The sequence below is a fragment of the Phoca vitulina genome, unplaced genomic scaffold, assembly GCF_004348235.1.
Source record: "Phoca vitulina isolate PV1807 unplaced genomic scaffold, GSC_HSeal_1.0 scaffold32, whole genome shotgun sequence".
Classification (NCBI taxonomy): domain Eukaryota; kingdom Metazoa; phylum Chordata; class Mammalia; order Carnivora; family Phocidae; genus Phoca; species Phoca vitulina.
Genome location: NW_022589735.1, coordinates 1,513,653 through 1,521,382, shown reverse-complemented (window position 1 = coordinate 1,521,382; position 7,730 = coordinate 1,513,653). Strand labels below are relative to the sequence as shown.

Here is a 7,730-nt window from a genome sequence, read left to right as displayed (position 1 = left end):
TTCTTTCTTTCTTTCTTTCTTTCTTTCTTTCTTTCTTTCTTTCCTTCCTTCCTTCCTTCCTTCCTTCCTTCCTTCCTTCCTTCCTTCCTTCTTTCTTTCACTTCCCTCAGGTCTTGTGCCCCTTCCCATCCCACAATCAATTCAGCATCTGCTAATCATCTCGACTCCTCAAGTTCTCTGTCTCACTCTCATTCTTGTTCTTTTTGCTTCCCAGCTTGCTTCTCTTTCCCATACCTCTCTTGAGAGAGAGCTCAACCAACTAAATGGCAATTGGTGATTTCAGAGGCCAACTTTCATTGCTGGAAGTCCAGTCTTGTACCAAAGCCTTCCCCCTGCAGAGGGCATTTTTCTCCATCTATAAAATGGACAGAGTTTTTTACAGGGTTTTTGAACCACTGCTGGTGGGCCTATGAGGGAGGGGTCTCAGAACCACAGCACTGACCTTCCCATATCCTTATCCAGGGAAGCCTTGCCAAAGCCTTGAGACGACTGGCATACAATACCCAACAGAGAGCTATTTCCTCTCTCATGGTGTGTGCTATTTAATGTAACTTGCAATAAATATAAATCAGAGGATAATAAGCCTCACTTTCCCTCTGTCTTTAGGGTTTTGAAAACTCCTCAATCCATTAAATAGCAGTGCCTGCTGAAGGTTTAAATGGCAAGACCATGGGATAAGTGTATGAAGACCATGTCTCCACAGGGTTGGTAGTATATCAGAGTGGCTGGGAATGTGGGCCTTGAGATTCAAACAGCTTTGAGTTTGGAGTCTGGCTTCTGTATGAAGAGATAATAGGTGACAAGGGTGGAAGTTGGGTGTCAGATGAGTCCTTTGGTACTTTCCCCAAATCAGGCATTCCTCCTAGACCCACCAGAGCCTCCTGTACCAAATCAGTTGTAGCATTTGGCCAGTCAAGTTGGAATTATTTCTTGCAGCAATGTTCAACCCACCAGACTGAGCTCCTCAAACTCAAGAACTCAATTTTTTCTTTGTATCCCTAGAGCCAGGCCACATGCTAGACATAAAAGAAGGACATTGTACAGACCTTCATTTTCTTTCAGACAATGGAAGGTACTCGTTTTCTTCCTCAGGATACTGCTATTCCTTAAGACTTTGATATGCTTAGCACCTACTGTATGCCAGGCACCCTAATGATGTTTTCTTCTTTAGTCTTCAGAATGGCCCTTGAGTTAGGGATTGAGACAATAAGCATTATCTCTCACCTGGATTATGGAAAGAGCCTCTTTCTGGAAGAACACTGAGTTCTTCCTCATCTGATACCCAACTTCTGCTCTTCCCATCAACAGGGTATGCACACAGCAGACAGAATGATCCTTTTAAAATCATGTCACTGTGGGGTGCCTGGGTGGCTCAGTCGTTAAGCGTCTGCCTTCAGCTCAGGTCATTATCGAGCCCCGTATCGGGCTCCCTGATCAGTGGGAAGCCTCCTTCTCCCTCTCCCACTCCCCCTGCTTGTGTTCCTGCTCTTGCTATCTCTGTCTCTGTCAAATAAATAAATAAAATCTTTAAAATCATGTCACTGTTCTGCTCAGAACACTTCAATGGCTCTCATTTCACTCAGCATAAAATCCAAATCCTTACTACGTTCTACAGCGCTCTATATTACCTCCCTAACCCCCAGCCCACAAACTTAATGACCTCATGCTACCATGCTCCCCCTTGCTGCCTCTGGTAAGCCACACCGGCTTCCTGACATACTTCTCAAACATTGCTGTGTATACTCCTGCCTCAGGCCCTTCCTGGCTGTACCCTGTGCCTACAAAGCTTTATCTTGATCTCTCCATGGCTTGTTCCCTTGCTTATTTCAAGTTTTGTTCAAGTGTCACTGTGTCAGAGAAACCTTCCTTGACCCCCCTGTGGTGATTTTAAAATATGCCCACAAAATCTCTGATACTCCTCCCTTCAAGAGGTAGAACACAACCCTCCCCACCCCCTTGAGTGTTGGCTTGACTTAGTGTCTAACTCCTAAATAACAGAATACGGTAAAAGTAACAGCATGTGACTTCTAAGACAAGGTCAAGAGATTTTGTGATTACCTTAGTTTGGTAATGAGACCACATCAGGCAAATGCAAATTCAGGGACATTCTACATAATACCTGATCAGTACTCTTCAAAATTGTCAAGATTATGAAAAACAGTGCCTGCTTTGGCAGCACACATACTAAAACTGGAACGATACAGAGACGATTAGCATGGCCCCTTCACAAGGAGGACACACAAATTCATGACGGGTTCCATGTTTTTACCATCAGGGAAATGCAAATCAAAACTAGAATGAGCTATCACCTCACACCTGTCAAAATGACTAAAATCAACAACACAAGAAACAACAGGTGTTGGCAAGGATGTAGAGAGAGGAGAACCCTATTCACTGTTAGGAATGCAAACTGGTGTAGCCACTCTGGAAAACAGGCTGGAGTTTCCTCAAAAAGTTAAAAATAGAACTACCCTAGGATCCAGCAATCTCATGACTGGGTATTTACCCAAAGAAAACAAAAACACCAATTCAAAGGGATACATGCACCTCTATATTTATAGCAGCATTATTTATAATACCCAAATAATGGAAGCAGCCCAAGTGTACATCAATTGATGAAGGGATAAAAAAGATGTGTGTGTGTGTGTGTGTGTGTTGTGGAATATTACTCAGCCATAAAAAAAGAATAAAATCTTGCCATTTGCAAAAATGGGGATGGAGCTAGAGAGTATAATGCTAAGCAAAGTAAGTCCATCAGAGAAAGACAAATACCATATGAATGGGTATTCCCACATTTCACTTGAATGTGGAATTTAAGAAACAAAACAAGCGAAGGGGGAAAAAAGAGGGAGAGAGACACAAACCAAAAAAACAGATTCTTAATTCTATTTTTTTTAAGGTTTTATTTATTTATTTGACAGAGAGCACAAGCAGGGGGAGTGGCAGGCATTGGGAGAGAAAGAAGTAGACTCCCCGCTGAGCAAGGATCCCGATGGAGGACTCAATCCCAGGACCCTAGGATCATGACCTGAGCCGAAAGCAGATGCTTAAGAGACTGAGCCACCCAGGTGCCCCCAGACTCTTAATTCTAGAGAACAAATTGATGGTTACCAGAGGGGAGGTGGGTGGGGGGATGGGTGAAATAGGTGATGGGGGGATTAAGGAGCGCACTTGTGATGAGCACCCGATGATGTATGGAATTGTTGAATCACTGTATTATACACCTGAGACTAAGATTACACTATATGTTAACTAACTAGAATTACAATAAAAACTTTAAAAAAAGTTTATGAAAAACAAGAAAGAGTAGGAAACTACTGTCGATCAAAGAAGACTAAGGAAACATGATGACTAAACACAATGTGATCTCCGGGCCTGGATCATGGAACAGAAAAGACATTAATGGAAAAACTGGGGAAATCTGAATAAAGTCTGTAGTTTAGTTAATAGTAGTGTCTCAGTATTAATCTCTTGACTTTGAGAAATGTACCATGGTTATGTAAGATATCAATGTTAGAGGAAGCCGAGTGAAGTTTGTAAGGAACTCTTTGTACTATTTTTGTAACTTGTCTGTAAATCTAAAATTATTCCTAAATAAAAAGTTTTTTTAAAAAAAGGCATTGTGTCTTCCTCCTTGCTTTCTTTCTTAGACCATGCGCACGCTGCCATGTCATGAGGATACTCAAACAGCCCTATGGGGAGGGCTACCTATGTGGTAAGTGACGGAGGTGTCCAGCCAACAGCCATGTGAGCGAACCATCCTGGAAGAGAATTCTCCAGCCCCAGTCAAGGTTTCAGGCAACTGCAGTCCTGTCTGACATTTGGACCGCAACATCAAGAAAGACCCTGAGCCAGAATGACCCAGCTAAGCCACTTCTGAATTCTGAGGGTCACCTCAGAAACTGTGAAGCAATAATTTATTGCTGTTTTAGGCCTCTGAGTTTTAGAGTAAACTATCTAAAATAGCCTCCTTCTAGTCACACTCAACCCCCCTTTCTTTTTTTTTCTTTTTTTTTTAATTTTATTTATTTATTTGAGAGAGAGAGAGAGAGCACAAGAGGGGGGAGTGGGAGAGGGAGAAGCAGACTCCCTGCTGAGCAGGTAGCCCGATGCGGGGCTCGATCCCGGGACTCCAGGATCATGACCTGAGCCGAAGGCAGTCGCTTAACCAACTGAGCCACCCAGGCGCCCTTCAACCCCCCTTTCTAACCTCAATTTTCTTCATAGCACCTATCAGGTGACACCACATGATATGTTTGTTTATTTAACTTCTGTCTCCACCCTAGAATGTGAGCTGCATGCAAGGAGAAACTTCGTTTAGTGTATGTCCCTTGCACCTAGAACTGTGCCTGACACACAGTAAATGTTTGATAAGGGATAGTTGTAATTATTATTTTTTGATAACAGGGGGGTAGGTAAAAATCCCTTCCCTATCCTCACCCAGACAAAAACAAAACAAAACAAAACCCAGCCCCTGGAGGATGGGGGCCAAAGTGGTTGACGCTGAGGCAATGTAGAACTAGGAAATGCAAGCAGAGATGAGTCAGAAACTCTGAAATCTGACTGAGTTCTTCATCCACTAAGCGACTTCACACAAGTTTCTTCCTCCCTCTGGGTCTTTGTTTCCCCACATATAAAATTCAAAAGACTGGGATGACCTGCAAGATCACCAAGATTTCTCTCAGCTCTAACAGTCAATGATTCTAAAGGTGGCCTGGGAGGAGGCAAAGGAGCTCAACTCTGGAGATGGAGGAAAGGAGAAGAAGTGAAGAATATGTTTTATCCTCACAGACACCAGGCAGAATCTGCTTACCTTCATGCTGTGCTCACCTCCCGGAAACCCTTTCCCATTTGATAATCTATTCCTTTGCCAAGGCCCAGTTAGTTCTCTGCCTCTGCAAAGCCCACAGGCTCCCCATAGGCCTTAGCACAAGTCTTCATAACACATTTCCCACACTGAATTATAACTGGATCTTTGTATCCTGGGGTCTTAGCTCCTAAAAGGAGTAAGTCAGTCCCAGGTCAACACTCTCAGGCTTGCAATTCCCTCTTAGGGAATTTAGATCCTAAAGGAAGGAAGAAGAGAGAAAACACGGGAGGAGGTGGAAAACCAGGCGTATCCTGGGACTCCCTTAAACCTCTGCCCTTTCTCTCTTCTCCTCCAGTCTTGGCCTCACCACCAAGAGAAGCACGCACATCGGCCTGCCTGCCCCTCTGTCTCACCTAAGTACTGGGTCAAATGCCATTTATTTGAGCCATATTAACTTTCCCCTGCTCCTCCCTCCCTTAGTCCTCCACCCCTTCCCCACAATATACACATCCTGGGTCCCTTCCCAACATCTGTTCCGGGTAGCTCACGCTTCCTAATATTTGGTATGAAGACAGGTTTGAGGGGTATTTTTTTCTCCACAACAGCTCATGGAAAGGCTTGAAGAGCTTGCTCTGTTCTGGGAATCACAGGTGGTAGGATCCGGTTCAGTCTATAAAGTGAGGTTGGGAGCCACGGGAGATGAGGCAGGACAGGTAGGCAGGAATCAGCCCTGGTGGAGGATTTTGTCCCACAGGCCATGGAAGCCACTGAAGAATTCTGCACAGATTGGAACTCACTCCCCTTTCACTCAGCCCTCCTTACTTACATCCCTTCCTATTTCTCTCTGCCCCCCCACCCCACCCCATTTGTCTCATACTAGAATCTTAATAACACCAAAGATTTATTGAGAACCTTCACTGTGTTAGTTTTCTGTTCATATTACCTCATTTCCACCTTTCAGCACTGATGAGGTAGGTGTTATTGTCCCCACTTCAGGTAAGGAAAATGACTCCAGTTTCCTGTTGGAAACTAAGGAAGAAGCAGAGCCCAATTTCTTAATCATTACACCAATTGGTCCCTGCTCTCTACCTTTTTGCAAATTTCTTCTTTGGGGGAAACGTCTTCTTTGGGGGAGATGCCTGTAAGGAGGTCTTTGAGGTCAGGAGGTAGAACTGGGGAGAGCGAGTACAGAACCAGACTATTCTGGAACTGGGATTTCCAGGTTCTGATGGGACCTCTCTCACCCAGCCTTGCTGCTCTCTCTGCTTGGCAGGAAGTGTCTCCCATTCTCCCCATGCCCTGTCCTGATCCACTTGCTTACTCCAGTTCCTACATCCTCCTTCACCTCCTTATATACGGTTTGTCCTTGTCTTTCAGGTTCTAGGTGATACATTTGTTCTGAAAATGCCTGGATGGAGCGGGACACTCTGGAAGCTCTGCAGATAATTTGAGTGTCTAGAGAGAAAGGCTCTACCTACTCACCCTGTGCTCTCCAACTCTAACAAAAAGGATCTGGCCTGACCCTGGGCTTCTAAGGCTCTTCAGCAAAGGTTAGCTCCTCTCTGCCTCATCTCTCACACCTACCCCTGTGCCCTCTCACAGGCTACAAATATATAACCATGTGCTTCCTCAAACATGCCAAATTCCTGAAATCTTTGTATGTGCATTTTCTCTCTCTGGAATGCCAGCATCCTTCCTATCCCAAGTTTTTCCTCAGGCTTGGCTCAAACATGATCTCCAGCCCCAGGGATGTCATCATCACTCAGGCTCTCATCTCTTGTCTGGACTGTTCCCTCACTGGCCTTTAGGATGCTTCTCTGGCCCTACGCCATCCAGTGCCCACACTGCACCCAGAGTAACCTCTCTAAAATCCAAACTTGATCTTATCACTTCCCTTCTTAAAACTTTCAAATGTTTCCCATGCCCTGAAGGTAAACTCATAACTCAACCTGATTTGCGTGCTTCTTCTACCCTGCTCCCACCCACTTCTCTTGCTTCATGTCTTCCGGCCCTGCCCACCACCCTACTGGTACTCAAGCCAGATTTCCTGACACTTTCACTCAGTTCCTTGAAAACTGCCTGTTCTCTCTTGACTAGGTAATGCTCCCTTGGCTGGAACTCTCTTCCCTCCTTCTCCCCCAGCTGACTTCTACTAACTTTTCAGGCAGATCTCAGCTTGGACTCACTTCACTACAGAGCCTTCCAGAACCCCCCTGATGAAGCAAGATGCCTCTGCTTTCTGCCCCCACTGCCCATGATTTCCCCTAGGACAGCATCTATCTGGTCTGTTACTACCTATCTGTTAGCTCATATGTTTCCCACACCCACCTAGGAGCCTACCTTCTTCCCAGATATAACCCAGAGTCTAGTACTGGTAGGCTCTCCATGAAAAACTGTTGAATTGGTGAGTGAACAAAGCCTTCCCTGTCTTCACAATGTGGACTTAGGCACCCACTGTAATTTCTACCACTGCCACCTCATGGTTACTATTCTGGATTATGGGTGATTGCTTCCCTGCATGTTCCTCTCTGCTGATGGATGGGGATGGCACCTTGAATGTACTCCAGTGCCTAATACAGAGGTCAGCATTCACCTTCCATCCATCTTCTTTTATTTGTTAATTCTCATTATTTTTAACACATTTTTGTTGAATAGCTACTATATAATAGATACTTTGGATGCAGCAGTGAACACGGTAGCTGCCCTCAAGCTCACATTCTATTGGCATATATGGGTGCCTAGTGAACAGGAGGTTCAGTGGACCTCAGTCCTACTGGGAAGCCCCTGAGGGCTTTCCTGTCTACAAACTACAGCCTCTGTGGAAAGAGAACATATACTCTTGGTGACCTCTAGACCTCCCTTTGTCTAGGTCTCCATGGGACTAGCCATCCAGCAGTGGTGGGAAATGGGAGGGAGGGAG

The 7,730-nt window shown here is 45.0% G+C and overlaps 1 non-coding gene across 1 annotated transcript; it reads left to right on the top strand.

Annotated features, from left to right (window-relative positions):
- Positions 1-2,160: 2,160 nt before the first annotated feature.
- On the top strand, positions 2,161-2,267 carry LOC116645338. Its single transcript, XR_004301940.1, has one exon. It is a non-coding gene; the product is annotated as a U6 spliceosomal RNA (small nuclear RNA).
- Positions 2,268-7,730: the final 5,463 nt, after the last annotated feature.